Below are 15,655 nucleotides of genomic sequence, written 5' to 3' on the forward strand. Positions count from 1 at the left end.
GTGTGCTTGCATGTGCTCGCACCGTGCTGCGGGACGTTGGGAACGTGGGCCATGGGACTGGGGATTGGGGATGGGGCGCCTGGAGTTTATTCCGCGGATGGGAGGGTGGACGGGAGCGGCCCTGGCGAGGCCACGGCCGGGGCCGGGGGCCGGGTCCATGGGACTGGTTGTGCCATCCTCTCCCTTTTTAAATCGCAACTTTTCCTTTGTATTCATTTCATATATTAAGCGAAATGCAGATAAGTGCGTTCTCCTTCACACAGGACACAATAAGTGTTCTAGATATAAATAAACACTGGCTGGAGACACTCTTGCCAATGTGAGTCTTACAACGATAATTCAGTTTTCTTCAAATGTCTCCACATATATGTTTGAAAATTCCCTAAGTAAAAGTTAAAAAAGAAACACAGGCCCTGGGGAGACAGGCCCCAGGAGACGGGGACTAACTAGGTGGCTGCACGGGGGGACGGTCTGTGCTGGGCTGTCTGCCCCACAGGGTCCCTCCCCGAGAGCCCTTGCTGCTCTGAGGTCGTCAGCAGGGCCACAGGGGCTCAACCCCACCCTGGGGGAGGCTGAGACGCCCCCTCTTCACGCCCCAGGCTGGGTCTGGCTCCCTCCTCAACGCTCCTCAAATGCCCAGGGCCCTCCAACCTCCATGACCACACTGTCCCAGCAGTTTTGTGCCCCTGGGGGATGCTGTGAGGGCTTGGCTGGGGGCCGGCAGCAGTGAACGAGTCTCATCCCTGCGTCCTGGTCGGCACGCGAACCTGGGGAGTCGGGAAAGAGCCTCACTTTGCCTTCAGGGAGCAGCCGTAACTTTGGGAGAACCAGACAGATTGGAGCTCACGCCCGTGTTGAGCTGGCCTGGGTGCCGGGCCCCATGTTAAGTTGCGCGGCCTTCCGAGGCAGACGCCTTGTACAGAGGGAGGGCTGAGGCCGGTAGCGGTGCCTCACTTGCCCCAGGGCTTGGGCTGGGGGTGGCAGGGCCTGGGTTTCTACCCGGCAGTCAGGCGTCCCTCGCCACCCTCCATGCGCTCTGCGGCCGGAAGTCGGCGTGTGAGCGCAACTGTCCCTGCCCGGGGACCATCAGGGCTGCCCGTCGGGGGAGAGGGCAGAAAGTGGCCACAGGCAAAGCAGCATCTGCCCACAGATGCAGAGTCACGAGATTCGATTTATACGTCACCAAAGTAAAAACCTTCAAGAGACACCATTACAGAAATTAACGGACAAGCCACAGACCAGAAGAACTCATTTGCAAATCATGTATCTGAGAAAGGACTGAATACAGAAAGAAGCCGTAAGACTCAATAATAAGGAGGCAAGTAACTCAATTAAAAACTTAAGTCTAAGGGGCGCCCGGGTGGCTCAGTTGGTTGAGCCTCTGACTCTTGATTTCAGCTCAGGTCATGATCCCAGGGTCGTGGGATCGAGCCCTGACCTGGGCTCCGCACTGAGTGTGGATCCTGTTTGGGATTCTCTCTCTCTCCTTCTCCCTCCCTCTCTCTCCCTCTGCCCCTCCCCTCCTCATGTTCTCTCTCTCTCTAAAAAAAAAAAAAAAAAGAAAGACACTTAAATTTAAGTTACAAAATTACATTCAAAACAGATCTGAATAGGGGCGCCTGGGTGGCTCAGTCGGTTAAGCTTCCGACTTCAGCTCAGGTCCCGATCTCGTGGTCTGTGAGTTCGAGCCCCGCATCGGGCTCTCGGCTGATGGCTCAGAGCCTGGAGCCTGTTTCCGATTCTGTGTCTCCCTCTCCCTCTGCCCCTCCCCTGTTCATGCTCTGTCTCTCTCTGTCCCAAAAATAAATAAACGTTAAAAAAAAAATTAAAAAAAAAAAAACAGATCTGAATAGACAGGGCACCAGAGATGTACACGGGGGGCAGGGAGCACGAGAGAAACGCTCAGGGTCGTTGGTCGTCAGGGAAATGCAAATGAATGCCACAGCGAGGTGCCACCTCACTTTCATCAGGGTGGCCGTCAGAGTAATAAAGGGACCCAGCACATGTTGGGGAGGCTGTGGGGAGGCTCTGCCATCGCTGCTGGGAATGTAAACTGATACGGCCACTCTGGAAAGCAGCCGAGAAGAGTCTTCAAAGGCTAAACATACCATGATTCCACCCGGGGGGGGGGGGGGGGGGGCGGAGCGGGGGGCGCAATGACATTCTGGGTCCTCACAAAGACTGGTGCACGCATGCTCACGGTGGCTGGATCCACAACCCACAGGTGCAAACAGCCCGGTGACCGTCCACACGCGGGGCGTTACTGAGCCGCGAGCTTGAGACCTGGAAACGCTCACTTCAGTCGGATTGAAAACTCGCGAGTGTTCGAGTACGCCAGACGGTGAGCGCTCAAAGCTGATGTTAACTTTGGGAAGTTACTTTTGGCCAAATATTTCAAAAGAAAACTTTTTATTGTTGATTTTTGAGAGACAGAGAGAGACAGAGTGTGAGCAGGGGAGGGGCAGAGAGAGAGGGAGACACAGAATCCGAAGCAGGCTCCAGGCTCCGAGCTGTCAGCACAGAGCCCGATGCGGGGCTCGAACTCACGAACTGTGAGATCATGACCTGAGCCGAAGTCGGGTGTTCAACCGACTGAGCCACCGAGGCGCTCCTAATAGCCAAATATTTCAAATGCAAAATCACAGAAATTATTTTTTAAAAAGCTCCAGAGCCAATGGTGTTTAATGGTAGGTGTGGGTGAGACTTTTCACCAGTGTCCAGGACTCTGGGGTGAGGCCTGGCAAGGCAGGAGATTTGGAAGCACCAACCTGGGCTGGGGTTGGGGTCATGAGTGTGGAGAAACAGGGGGAGTCCCTGGCGGGGGCAGGGATGAGATTTGTGGGCAGTGGACGGGTGGGGGGACAGGAAGGGGCGTCCCTGAGGGGTCAAGGACTGGACATGTGGGCAGTGGATGGGGGACAGGAGGAATCAAGGATGGGTCCCCATCCTGTGTCTCCTTCAGCCCGTGGGTGAATTTGCTTTGTTGAATTCATTTCTATTTTGGCAAGTTCAAGCAAACGGCAGATCTTAGAACCATCTTGAAGACAAAAACATTGGTACTTGGTGATCTGTAGTGAGTTGGTTGCTTTTGATCGGCACTCTTGTTCATGTACTAGTATGTTCTAAAACGACAGCAATGCCACTTATGTGAAGTCATGTCTGGGGACCTCACCTGTCCACACCCCGAAGCCCTGTGCCAAAGACCACCCAGCGGTCAGAGGTAAGACCCAATCCAAACCTTTTGCCTTTGTTTTACATATTATTGAACAAGTCTGGTTTCTTTCTCCAGCTCAGCTTAGAGGGAGTCATTTCAGAGGGGGTCTGGATGGGCCAGGGGAAAATGAGGGCAGGGAAGGACATGGACCGCAGATGCCCTAGGCAGCAGGGGCGGATGAAGGCTCTGGACCAGAGAAGAACGAGGAACTAGGAAAGCAGACCCAAGGCCCAGAAAGTGTGGCCCCTGGGGACGGTGGAGACACAGTCTTCCATGCTCGACAGGGCCTCAGGGTGTCGCCATTCAACTGTCCAGCCTCGTACCTACCGGTCACCATGTGTCACGGAGAAAAGGATGAAGGTCATTGGCAAACATTTCCCACCTAAAACCATTAGACTACGTGTGAGCACCGTGTCTGACGGGTGACGTTCAGTTGCCTGAAGCCCTGAGTGACAGATTTCTTCCCAGAGTCCAGATGGGTGAGCTTTCTGCACATTTTGGAACGAGAGGGGAGCCGCCGACACTTCAGACCGGGCTCCCCACTGCTCCGGGGTTACTCTGCAGGGCACCCCAAGCTGGAAGCCTTGGGGCTCTTTGTTCAAGCTCCGCCTGGCTTAGCCGCTCCACAGGCGGCTTCAAAGTTAACCTTTCTCAGGGCATCACGGCGGCCCCGTGGAGTGCAGGGCCGGGGCACCGTGCCCAGGGGCCGAGCCAAGCTTTGGTGTCCTTCTTCCTCGAGGCCTTGGGCAGGCACAGCGGCTGACTCACCACCCTCCACAGTGTAGTCCTGGCCTCCCGTGGGCTTAGGGACAGCGCCGGCAGGGTAGGGCTGGGAGGGAAACGAGGGTGCTCGCCCAAGGGGGCCCGAGCCATCCTGCAGGACATCGTTTCTGTGGTCGGCGTGGGGCTTTCCGGGAGGCCCTGCTGCGGTGGGGGGGGAGGGCCGGGAGTCTGGCCCGGCAGAGCCCGGGCTTCTCTCCCAGGCAGCTGGTCTCCAGGGGCCCACCCCTCAGTCCCCGGAGGCAGGGGGCCAAGGGGCGCATAGCTCTCAGCCTTGGCACAGGCGCCAGGGGTGGGGCCGGGGGGCCCCAGCTACGCCAAGGATGTCTTCCTCTCAAGTGTCTGATTTCACTCACTCATTCATCAAACGCTCCCCGGGTGCCTGCCACCAGGCACCTGCCGGGCAGACTGTAGGGCTGCATCATCCCACAGAAATCTAACTCCTGCCCCCGGTGCCACTTACAGATTTCCTAGCAGCCTTGTTAAAAGGAGTGAAAAAAAGACAGGCAAAGTGCATTCTAGGGGTCTTTTTCGTTTGACCCAATGTCTCCAAACACGATCGTTTCAACGTGTAACCGGCATAAGGATTATTCATGAGACAGCTCGTATTCTTTCCTTTTTTGTACCGCGTCTTCCAAAGCGGGCACGTATTTTACACTCGGGCACTCAGAGCACATCTCGGTTCAGAACAGCGCATTTCAGGTCCCAGCCGCGTCACTCGGTAGTGGCACGCCCGCATTTGGCGACCGAGGAGGCCCCAGCGCACACCCACCCGACGGGCGCCAAGCGCCGGCTCTGGCCGCGGCGCCGAGAACTCTTCCCAGCTCGTGCGGTGGAAGGAAGCGGGCAGCATCTGGGAAGCTCATCCCCCGCCGCCCAGCCGCTCCACCGAGGGGTCTGTGTCCTGGGACACGCGCACGAGCAGGCAGGCGCGGGGCTGTTCGCCCAGCACCGTGGGTCAAACCGCCAAGTAGGAACTGCCATCCGTCAGAAGGATGAACGGACGCCCTGGGGCGTGGATAGGCGGTGGCCTCATTCGGCGGAAGATCGCACGGCGGCCAAGGGGACGCGACCCAGACCTGTGGGTGTCCGCACGGGAAATACTCAAAGGCACAGCGAGTAGGGAAACGCACGGACGGCGTGATGTCGATTGGGACACTTTGGAAAAAAGACCAAGTGGAAGTCGCACACCCCCGCAACGCGACCCGACTCGCGGGGAGGCACGCCCCCGCCTCCGGGGAGCGCTGGACTCCGGGAAGGGGGAGAAAGAGGCGGGAAGGGGGAGGAAGCCAGAGGCGGTCTCAGCTCAACATTTTAGCTCCGAGCAAACTCAGCAACTGCGGCGAGGGGCTCCTGAGTGTCGTACGAGAGGGCGCGTGAAGGTGTTCTCTGTACTCATCTGTACTTGAGATGCTCCGTAGTAAAAAAATTAAGGCCCCTCTGAACGAAAAACTAAAGAATGGCCTCGCGAAGGTCACCTGCCCACCCCGCCGTTCGGTGTCCCCCCCTCAAAGATGGGGTGAGAGTACCTACATCACCCAGCTGACGTGGAGCCAAAGCGTGGCCATTTTTTCACGACCAGCGTCTGGTGAGAATCGCAGCCGTGAATATTTGTGGACTGCTTGGTGTGTGCCCGGCACTAACGAACCGACCTGATGGCGACGAGCACATTTTACAGATGAGGACACGGAGGGCGGAGAGGTCGCCCAGCATTGCCGGGGTTTGAGCTCAGCCAGCCAGATTCAGAACTGGCCTTTTGACTCCCTTGCGCCTACTCAGTGCTGATTCGCTCTCCTTTCCCAGACGCGGAAACCACTTTTCGAGCCTGCAGGTGGCAAGTCGAGCCCGGTGCTTGGGGCCCCGGCTAATCCCCGGAGAGGCAGGTGGGTCTTGCTCTGGCTGCAGATGGCCCTCCCCTGCACGGACAAGCCCGCCTGGGGACCAAAGAGCCACCTGCCGACTTTAGCCCCTGCCCCCGCCCCCCCACCCCCATGCCGCCAGCACACCAAGTTCAAAGGAGTGCACCAAGTTAAGACTGAGGCCATCAGCAGCCCCACCTTTGTCTCCAGCTATAAAAATATTCACCAGGATGGGGGTCTACACGGAAGGGGGTTCTGAGTCCTAGATCCACCTTCAAGGTTCCCCCCCCCCCCCCGCCCCGCCTCGCCCCGGGGGCCTTGGAGAGCTGCTCACTTGGCTGGAAGGCCTGGCTGCCTCATCTGGGGAGCAAAGGAAGTGCCTGCTCCCCGCAGCATAAAGGCAAAACCCGAAGGCTCGGAGGGTCGCTGCTGGGCGGCCACACAACTGGGCAAACAGGTGAACGGCGTCTTCCTCCCGGGGTGCTGCTCGCCGACAGCGAGAAGAAAGTGAACTGTCTTTTCAACATTCCATTTAATTCCAGTATCTCATTTAAACTGGACCGAGTCCCACTGAAGTGTGGTTGCCACTTCTTTCTCTGGTACAACCGTCTATCATCTTTAGGTTAACCCCCCCCCCCCCCACCAGGGTGTATCTGGCTTCTGATATAAGACAATAAAAACCCAGGTTTAAAAATTCACAAGCAGAGGTCCAGAAAAGTGTCTGGCGTCCCGTGGGCACCCAGGAGGTGGTGTTATGTACTGAGAGAAGTTGCATGGTGAGGGCAAGTAGAGAGGGCTCTTCCTAAAACTTAGAGAGGTCTGGAGATGGGGCAGGGGGCCGGGGCCGCTCTTCCCTCCAAGCCCCTCGCAGACGCCCCCGCGAGGCTCCCAGTGGCAGCCCCCTTACCTCTAGGAGAAGAGATCAGCGGCCGTCTCGCGTCTCAGGCTGGGGACGGTAGCTTGTGTTTCTGGGATGGCCATCTGGGCCGTGGCTGCTGTCCCCTGCTGGCCTGGCCCTCGCCCGACTCTGCCCATTTGGACTAAATGCCTGGCCTTTGCAGAGAAGGGAAATTATCTCTAAGCTCAGGCCTTCCAATGGCCCCCGTGACTTTCGGAAGCTTACTCCGTGCGATTAATCCCTGGCTCATATCCCCAGTTCCCGGCCTTGAGGACAGAGGAATGGACAGACTGGAGATAGAATCCACGTGGTGAAGGGAGTCAAAACCACGACGGTGGCGGGGGGGGGGGGGGGTGTTGGGGAAGAGGTGGAGGAGGTCACTATTTCTGAAAAGCTCTCCTGGGAAGGAGGCCCTGGGGGCTGCCACCAGGGTCAGAAGGGGATTGCGGGACACAGCTTATGTGTAACAGAAGGGGAAATTTCTGGCAATCAGAACGGGGCGATGAATTGCCTCGAGACCCAGTGAGTCCCCAAGTCCGGGTGTGCCTGGCACTCTGTCACCACACTGGAGCGGGTCTCCCCTCGTGAGGGGAAGCAGAAGAGGCGGGCTGCTCCAAGGACGCCCGCGTGAGGTGCTGACAGGCAGTGCCGGGGCGAGAGGGCAAGGCTGATCCTGACCTGGGGGCTTCGACCTGTCACAGGCAGAGAGCAGATGAGCACAAGGACACGCTGTGGGCGGAGCCACAGGACTTCACACGTGGCCAAGGGCTGTGTCTGGTAATAAGACAGGCCTGGCAGAGAGCAGGGATTTCCAGTAAGCTGGTAAGAAGCGAGTCAGCCGTGGCCAAGGACAAGCCAAGGACGCTTGCTCAGGCCTGCGAGGCCCACCTGCGTCCAGTCGCCATGCCACTTCTGGGAAGGCAGCAAGCAGATGGGCCTCTTTTCCCAGCAGGCTCCCCAGGCCACCACTTAGCTTCGGAGACTCCGGCGGAGGAATGAGGGCATCGCTACGAGGCTCTGAGCCTGCGGGAGTGAAGAGCATTCCTGGAATGAAAGCCTCTGTGGACCCCAGGAGGCCGAGGCTGCGGAGAGGCCCGGGGGGGAGTGACGTGCTGGGCCGTCCAGGGCCCAGACCCCACCGCCACGCCGACAAGCAGCTGGAACCAGAGGCAGATGGGGCTGGAGAGGGGCGGACGTGGGTCTCCTGCTCCCCGTGGGAAGCCTCGGTGTCTGAGGACCCGTGACTCAGGCCCTGAGGCTGTGCCCTGGTCACTGCTGTGGGACACCTTTGTGACTCTCCCTTCCTAGAGTTTCTTTAGGGGCCCCGCAATTCCAGTGCTTCAGCAAATGCTGTGCCGGGGTGTGCAGTCCGCGGGTGTAGACGTTGCTGATGGCTGAGCTCGGCCTCTGCTCATCTCACCCGCCCCCCTCCCTTGGCCACTTCAGGCGGCATTCGTCATGACAGAACCGATCTAGGGGACAGGAGCTGAGGCACAGTTGAACCCAAGGTCCCCGGGGTAAGCGAGGGAGCCCCAAGGCACCTCTGAAGCGGGAGGGAAACGGCCACGGGGCCATTTTCCAGGCCGGTCCAGCCTCTGCAGTCCTGTTGACTCAGTGAGTGTCAGCACCAGCCTGGCTCAGCCGCTCTCCCGCCCCTGCTCCAGCAGACGGGACGCAGGTGAAGCGGCTGCCACACAGAGCAGGAAAGGCCTGGAGGACCGTCCTACCTGCCTTCGGTCCCCACAGCCCTAGCATCCTCAGCTGGGATCTCAGTCCCTGTCCCGGGGCCCGGCCAGCAGCAGCAGCAGAGGCCTGGCCAACCCCGCCTCCACTCGTACCTGGTGACCGTGTACTTCCTGCCACAGGCGCACCGCAGGAAGGAGGCCCTGCGTTTGGGGCTTTCATATCCTGTATCCTGTCAGAGCCTGGGTGGCTGGGTGGCCAGGCCTGTCAAGGGCAGGGTGGGGCAGGTCCCCAGCAAAGGCCCCGTGGCCACGGACTGGGGAGGTTTTTGCCTGCCCTGGGGCTGGAAGTTCCTGCTTCAGGAAAGCTAAGCGCGTCACCAGGAAAACAGTTCCCTGGCCCTGGGAGGGGCGGGGGGCTGGCGGATCCGTCCCTCTGAGGGTGGAGGTGAGCCGTGATGTGCCTGTCAGCCTGTGGCGCTCCTTCCCCCGTGACTCAGCAAACCAGAGTGGCGGCCCAAGCGTCTGGGGTGCCGGGGAGGTCTGGCCCCAGCTGACGGCTCCGGTGGAGCGGGGACGATACATGACAAGATTAATTCAGCTCCAGGCTTAGCCAGTGACCCTCGATCTCCCACCCAAATTAACCCACGCACAGTGAGACAGAGAGCCCAGCTCTGCGGGGGGAGCTCGTCAGGGGTCATTTCCAGGCCTCCTCCCTGCGGCGTGTTTCTGGGGGCCTGGAGTGGGTCTGGGTTCCCGGGGGGGGGGGATTCAGCGAGCGGGAGCAGCTGCTGGCATCTCCAGGGGGTGGGAGGTGAGGTGGTCAGGGAGGCCCCAGGGAGCCTCTTGGTCGTCAGCACAGACGGAACTTGCACAGAATAACGTTTCCCTATTCTGAGTCTCTGGAACGTTCCTCCCCTACCCACCCCCCACCCCCGCCCATGGAGCCTGTGCAGGCAGCACCCCGACTTCCTCCCTGAGGCCTCAGGGATGCGAATGGAAACTGTGCGATACTAGGCAGTCAGCTGAACCCTGGCCCCCAGGCCCAAGCCCCATGCCCCACTGCCCGCACCCACATGCCCGCACCCACATGCCCGCACCCACTGCCGGCCTCCTCCAACACCTGTGCCTGCTCCTCTGCGCCCACCCCATCGCCCCCACCCACACTGCTGGGGCGGGTCCCTCCCTGCCACCCTGGCCCTGGCTTGGTCCTGCCTCCCTGACTGCTCAGGTGGGCACCCCTCAGGGACGTGGCTCTGCACCTCGGCTTCCAGCTTCCCCAGAGTGATGGCTCTTGCCTATGAACTCAGCCCCTTTCCCTTTCTGGCCGCAGAAGGGGGCCTGCAGCCCTGCCTGCGTGCGGCCCGTGTGCACGGTGGGCTGCTTGGGAGAAACATCCGGGAAGGGAGCCAAGGGACCCCTTGCTGAAAATGGGGAAATGCGCAGGTAGGTCCTATCTTCCTTTGGGTCCTGGGCTTCTCCCCATCTGCCTTGCTGTACCGGTCCCACAACCAAAACACCCTCCTCCCCTCTTCTCTGCTTCCAGCCTCCCCACTGTCCTGGGATCAGCCCTGCCTCGGTTTCCCTCTGCCTAGCTGTGAGCGGTGGCACAGAGTGTGGCTGCGTTGGCAGGTGCACCAGCCCACCTGGATAGCCGCACTTGAGTCCATAATTATGACGAAGAACACCACCATCCCTCCCGGATAATCCTGTAAAGCCTGGATGAACAGTGCCTTCGTCCCGGGGCTCCAGCTGGCACAGAGCCGGCTCATAAAGGCGCCCCAGGTCCCCAGGACTGTCGAGGAGCCCTTTTGAAAACTACCTCTTAGCACAGACGTAATTTAGCAGAGAGCTTGACCACGGGGCAGCCGTTTTATCAGCAGGATCTGCAAATGACTTTCGGCTCCTCAGAAGGCAGGTGCTGAGTAAATTCCAGGCATTATGGGTGATTAAGAGAACAATTCCAGTCTGGAAAGACTAGGTCTGAACTTCGGGACAGGACAAGGAGGGAGGCCGGGATGGCGGAGGCAGGCGGCCACAGGAGGGGTCTTCCTTTAAGTCCTGCAGAGGTACATGCCCTACGTAGGCTGGGAGAAACCCAGCCGAGGTCCTCACATCCGTAACTGCTGCTCCCTGTTTGCCTGGGCCAGGCATTAACGCGGAATCTCAAGCTTCCGCTACTCCAGGACCGAAGGAGCCGGATGCTGTATCTCGGGAGGGGGTGGTTCTGACCCCGAGTCACGGTTGTGTGAAGCGGTCTGGGGATCACTGGGGCATTTGAGCTGAGCACACGTGGACGGTTCTGCTTCCTGACCTTTTCTTCCCGTTAACAAACGGACTCCCGTGTTTTTAATTTGCTTCCCCTTGATGACATTCGTGGGGCACATTTTCATACGCTCGCTGGCTGTGTGGATATCTTCTTTTGGGAAGCGCCCGATCAGCCGGGCTGTCTATTTTTAAAGACTGATCTGTAGTTTTTTAATATATTTGGGTAGACACATTGGAGTTTTCGGTTGAGTGACTGTATCATAAATCTTTTCTTCTGCCCTGTGGCCTCCCTTTTCACAACCCTGATTATGTCTTTTAAATGAACAAAAGTTCTTGATTTCAACAGAGTATAACGGATTGTTTCTTTATAGGTCCTGTTGAAAAATCTTTGCTGAGCCCATGTCATGAATACATTCTTCTGTTACCTTCTGGAAGCTGTATCGTTTTAGACATAGACCAATAATCCACGAGATGCCACCACAAATCACCAAAATGTCTGAAATTAAAGACCGCCAACACCAAGGGTTGAATTTAGGAGACGAATGTAAGTGAGCAACGTAACAGTTCGGAAATAAACTGTTTACATAGTCCAGCAAATATGAATTACGCTCTTATAAAGGGGTTTCATGGCACATCTCTTTTAATAAATTTAAATCTAAGACTTGAGAATTCAAAGATCCAGAGTTGTGACATTTAGGGAGAGGTAGTTAGAAGGATATCAGCAAATGGTGAGTTCAGATGACTTTTAGTTTGTACCTCTTTTTGTCTGAGCTGATCTGCAGTAGGTCCCTGTGGGTATGTCTTAATACATGGGGGCCAGGGCGGGGCTCTGGGGAGCCACATGAGTCTCACTATAAAGGCACCTCCTGGAAAGGAGCAGCACAGGACAGACTGGAGCCCAAACTTTGAAAATTAAAGACACAGGGCACCTGGGTGGCTCAGTCGGTTAAGCGTCCGGCTTTGGTTCAGGTCATGATCTCAAGGTTTGTGGGTTCGAGCCCCACGTCAGGCTCTGTGCTGACAGCTAGGAGCCTGGAACCTGCTTCCGATTCTGTCTCCCTCTCTGCCTTTCCCCACTCATGCTGTCTCTCAAAAATAAATAGACATTACAAAACAATTTTAAGACGTGTAGGACACCTCAGAAGGCAGAGGGAGTGTTAAGACATTGACCTTGCTCTATCACCCTGGGTCTAGGGCTATGAGATTGTTCAAAAGCTATCAGTCTGTTTCTGATTGTTCAAATGTTAAGCATACGTTTTGTGCATTGTGTGTGCAATACGTTTTAAAAAAGAAAAAAATCAAAGAAGCTCCCGCTGAGACAGAGTTCACTCAGGAGCCCTGAATTCTGCCAGTGTGAGCCCGGTCGAGCTGTGAGTTCTCAGCTGCTGACCTGCCCAACTAGGTTCCACAGTGCCAGCCTTACGGTCCAGCTCCTCAGGTCCTGGCTGTCTGGGTACCACTGGGTGAATCTCTGGATTTCTGTGGATCTGAATCTACCTGCCACGAATGCCAACTTTTGGGCGCAGAATCTCAATGAATTGCGATGCTTGGGGTCTGGGCCCAGGAATCTGCACAAATTTCCTAATATTTTCCTTGTATTTATACCTTCTATATCTTAAATTATGCCGTAAGGTCCTCCAAGTTCTTTGCATCTCAATATCCAAGGACATCACTGCACATTTGACTTTCTACCTTGTCTTTGGGGGGGGGGGGGAGGGGAACGGAGGATGGAGGCAGGGAGTAACTTTGTTTCTTTGCCATCTTCTGACATGAGCATACACTGACGTCACAGTGAGGACGAAAACGTGTTAGCAATGGGGTGGGGACAGGAAGCTGACGGTGGGAAAGAGGCAGACACGGCTTTTCTGCTCCCGGTCTCCTAGGAGAGGGGCCACACCTGGAGCCCTTGCCTCACCTTCCCTTCTGGTCTGTGTCTTGGGCAGATGCGTCAACACCCGTGCCCTGGTTCCCCCTGCAAAACGCAGACGAGGCCCTGAGACATCATAGCAGGGTTGGGAAGGTAAACGGGAGGAAAGGGTTAGATATAAGCTGCTGTTGTCTTTCGAGAAGGCTGCTTTCACTTACTTACTCATTCGACAAACGTGCCCTGGATGTCTCCTGAGTAAGCGCTCTGTTCTTTCTCGGTCCGGCCTGGAACCGCTACAGCATTAGCAGTGGAGAACCTTCCTCAGCGCAGCCCTAGCGTGTCCCGCTAAGTGCCAGCACATGGGGTCTTCACGACGTTCCCGCAAACAGGCGTCACCACCCCACGTTTGACGGGACACGAGACACGCCTTGCACGCAGCCGCAGAGCAAAGGCGGCAGAGCTGGGGTTCACACCTGGCACGCTGGGCCACTCACTGCCACACAGCCCCTCCCGCCGGCGGGTGCCAGACCCTGCTGCCTCGTGCGGTCACCTAAGGGGGGGTGAGGCACGGCGGGAGGCAACGGGAAGATTCTCCCTTGTGAGAAATCGACTCTGAGACGGTCGACTCTTCTCTAGTAACGAGGCAGACGCAGGGAAGGGACCTGGATGGTGCCGAATCCTGTCCACCCCGGAATTCACTTAATCCTCAGTGCCCGAGGAGCATCCAGGGCCCTCGGCGAACTGGCCAGTGTCCTGCCTCGGGACAGGCTCCCCGGCCACCGGGGACCGTGCCAGGCCAGGAGCCTTGCCCACACAACTTCACGATGATTCTGAAAGGCAATTATTTACAGGTTTGTAATTGGTATCTGGAACGTTTGTTCAGAGAGCCCTAAATATAGTATGTTACTCTCTCTGCTTTGTGAGGCAACACAAGTTCGAGCCAAAGGTTCCCTCCAGTCAAATTCAAGCGGATGCTTCGCTGGCACCAGATGCACTGCTTTCGAAGCAAAAGACCAAGAACACAATTCTTGGCAGCTCTAGAGCTGGACTCGATCTCATCATCTAAAGAAAAACCTTCAGGTCCCTGCAAGGAAAGAGCCACCCCAGCAAGTTAATCCTTAAGGAACAAAAGGACCCTCAGAAGAAAAGCAATTTATTCTAAGACACGGAAAGCTGATCAGATTTTGCATCCCATTCGAAGGTATCTTCGACATTTTTAAGGAGACACAAGTCAAGATTATGGGGATAAAAATATTCAAGTTACCCCCTGGACTCTAAAGCATATGCAAATGAAGTCGGAGCGCTCTAACTGCCTACCTGAGAGTTGCCAAGGGGCCACAAACCATCATTTGCTGCCAGGCCTTCTTGGTATTGAAGGGAAAAAAAATCCCACGTTTAAGAGGCACTGAGTTGATGGAAAGCCTCAAGAAATGTCAACTAGTCAAACGGAAGTCTATCTTTAGACTGCGCTCTCTTCGCTAACGTGGCTAAAAATGCCCGCAGGGTACAAAGATTGATTCCCCTGGCTCTTCTTCTAGCGTCTGCCTACCATGATGTCATAAAGTAGCTACTGTGTCAAGATACATACAATACCAAAGAGGGGCAGTTATGGAAGCAAGCATTTTTCTTTCGTAGCTGAGAATCATCATATGCAGAAACAACAGGTTTTCAAGTAGATCAGAAAAATAAGCTGTACAACCAAAGCTAATTACACAAGGACTTTTTACACCAAGGAGGCTTAAAAACATCAGATTCCCGGAAAACAGACTTGAAGATTTAAATTGCGGGGCACCCGGGGTGGCTCAGTTGGTTGGTTCAGCGGCCAGCTTCGGCTCAGGTCATGATCTCGCGATTCGTGAGTTCGAGCCCCACGTCAGGCTCTGTGCTGACAGCTCAGAGCCTGGAGCCTGCTTCGGATTCTCTGTCTCCCTCCCTCTCTGCCCCTCCCCGGCTTGTGTTCTGTCTCTCTCAAAAATAAACATAAAAAATTTAAACTGCTCAAGATTTCTAAGTTGTTTTGCATTCTAAATCACCCTAACTCAATTAGAATTAGCCAGACTGATTTTCTTCTAGCAAGCACAGTGCTTTTGTTATTTGTGAAGTTCCTGCTGACTTTTCCATGTTCGGTGTCCCCAGTTCTTCAGGCGACCATGGTTAGAAATGGAAATGACATTTTATCCATTAATGATTTATCCTGCCTGTTTCGTACTGGATGGGTGCTATGGTAGAGACCACAACATCCACCAGGGTGATTCTGAGCACACGGCTGGGTCTGAGGGGACATCTCTACACAACCACACCCCGCCCCCCGCCTGCCCTCAGATCCCTTCAGAGTTAAGATTTTGATGGACAGAGTTTCTCAGTACACGAATATGCTTTGTGTCATTCCTTAAAGCCTTTTCTACAAAAAGGCAAAGAAAGAATACAAATGTGTGGCTGCTGGGCAGCTTCTCACTTTTATCCTGGGGAGGAAACAATCTGGTTCTTAGCGCCAGGGAGACCACAGGCCCGGGGACCTCACCACAAGGCTGGGTGGCGAGGTGGGGGGAGCCCGGCACGGGCTTCTGCTGTTTTTACAAGGATGTAGGAGGTGTGTGCACTTGGGAAATGCGTTTTTGTTCTTTTAAACCTACATTCCTCCTTTTGGAATATTTAACACGCTTTCTTCTGAAAACCTAAGCCTGACTCAGCCACAGAGCGGGAACCTGGTTCCAGGCCGAAATCCGGACGGGAGGGAGGCACAGCTTTCCTGGGAAGCTGGTGGGAAAAACGAGCACAAGGATCCCACAGAGAGGTGAACACAAGGTACAGCAAGAGTCGGTCTTTAAAATGCCTCTGAGTTACAGCCCTGGCCACACCTTCATGCCACCCAGCTCTGCCAGCTCCCCTTGGCCTTGGGCCGCTGTAGCACGTGCTGGTTTTAATCCCAGGAAAAGAGCTTTCTTTGGTGGTAAATGCTCCCTTTCTGAAACAAACACAGACCCACTCGGAACGAGACGGCTCCCCGCTCTCCGACCCGTCACCCCTGTGTCCACGTCCTCACGTGAAGGAACGCCAGCTTCAGAAGCTAAGGGGGAGGGGTGTCTG

Source organism: Panthera onca, chromosome E2 (genome assembly GCF_046562875.1).
Source record: "Panthera onca isolate mPanOnc1 chromosome E2, mPanOnc1 haplotype 2, whole genome shotgun sequence".
NCBI lineage: Eukaryota > Metazoa > Chordata > Mammalia > Carnivora > Felidae > Panthera > Panthera onca.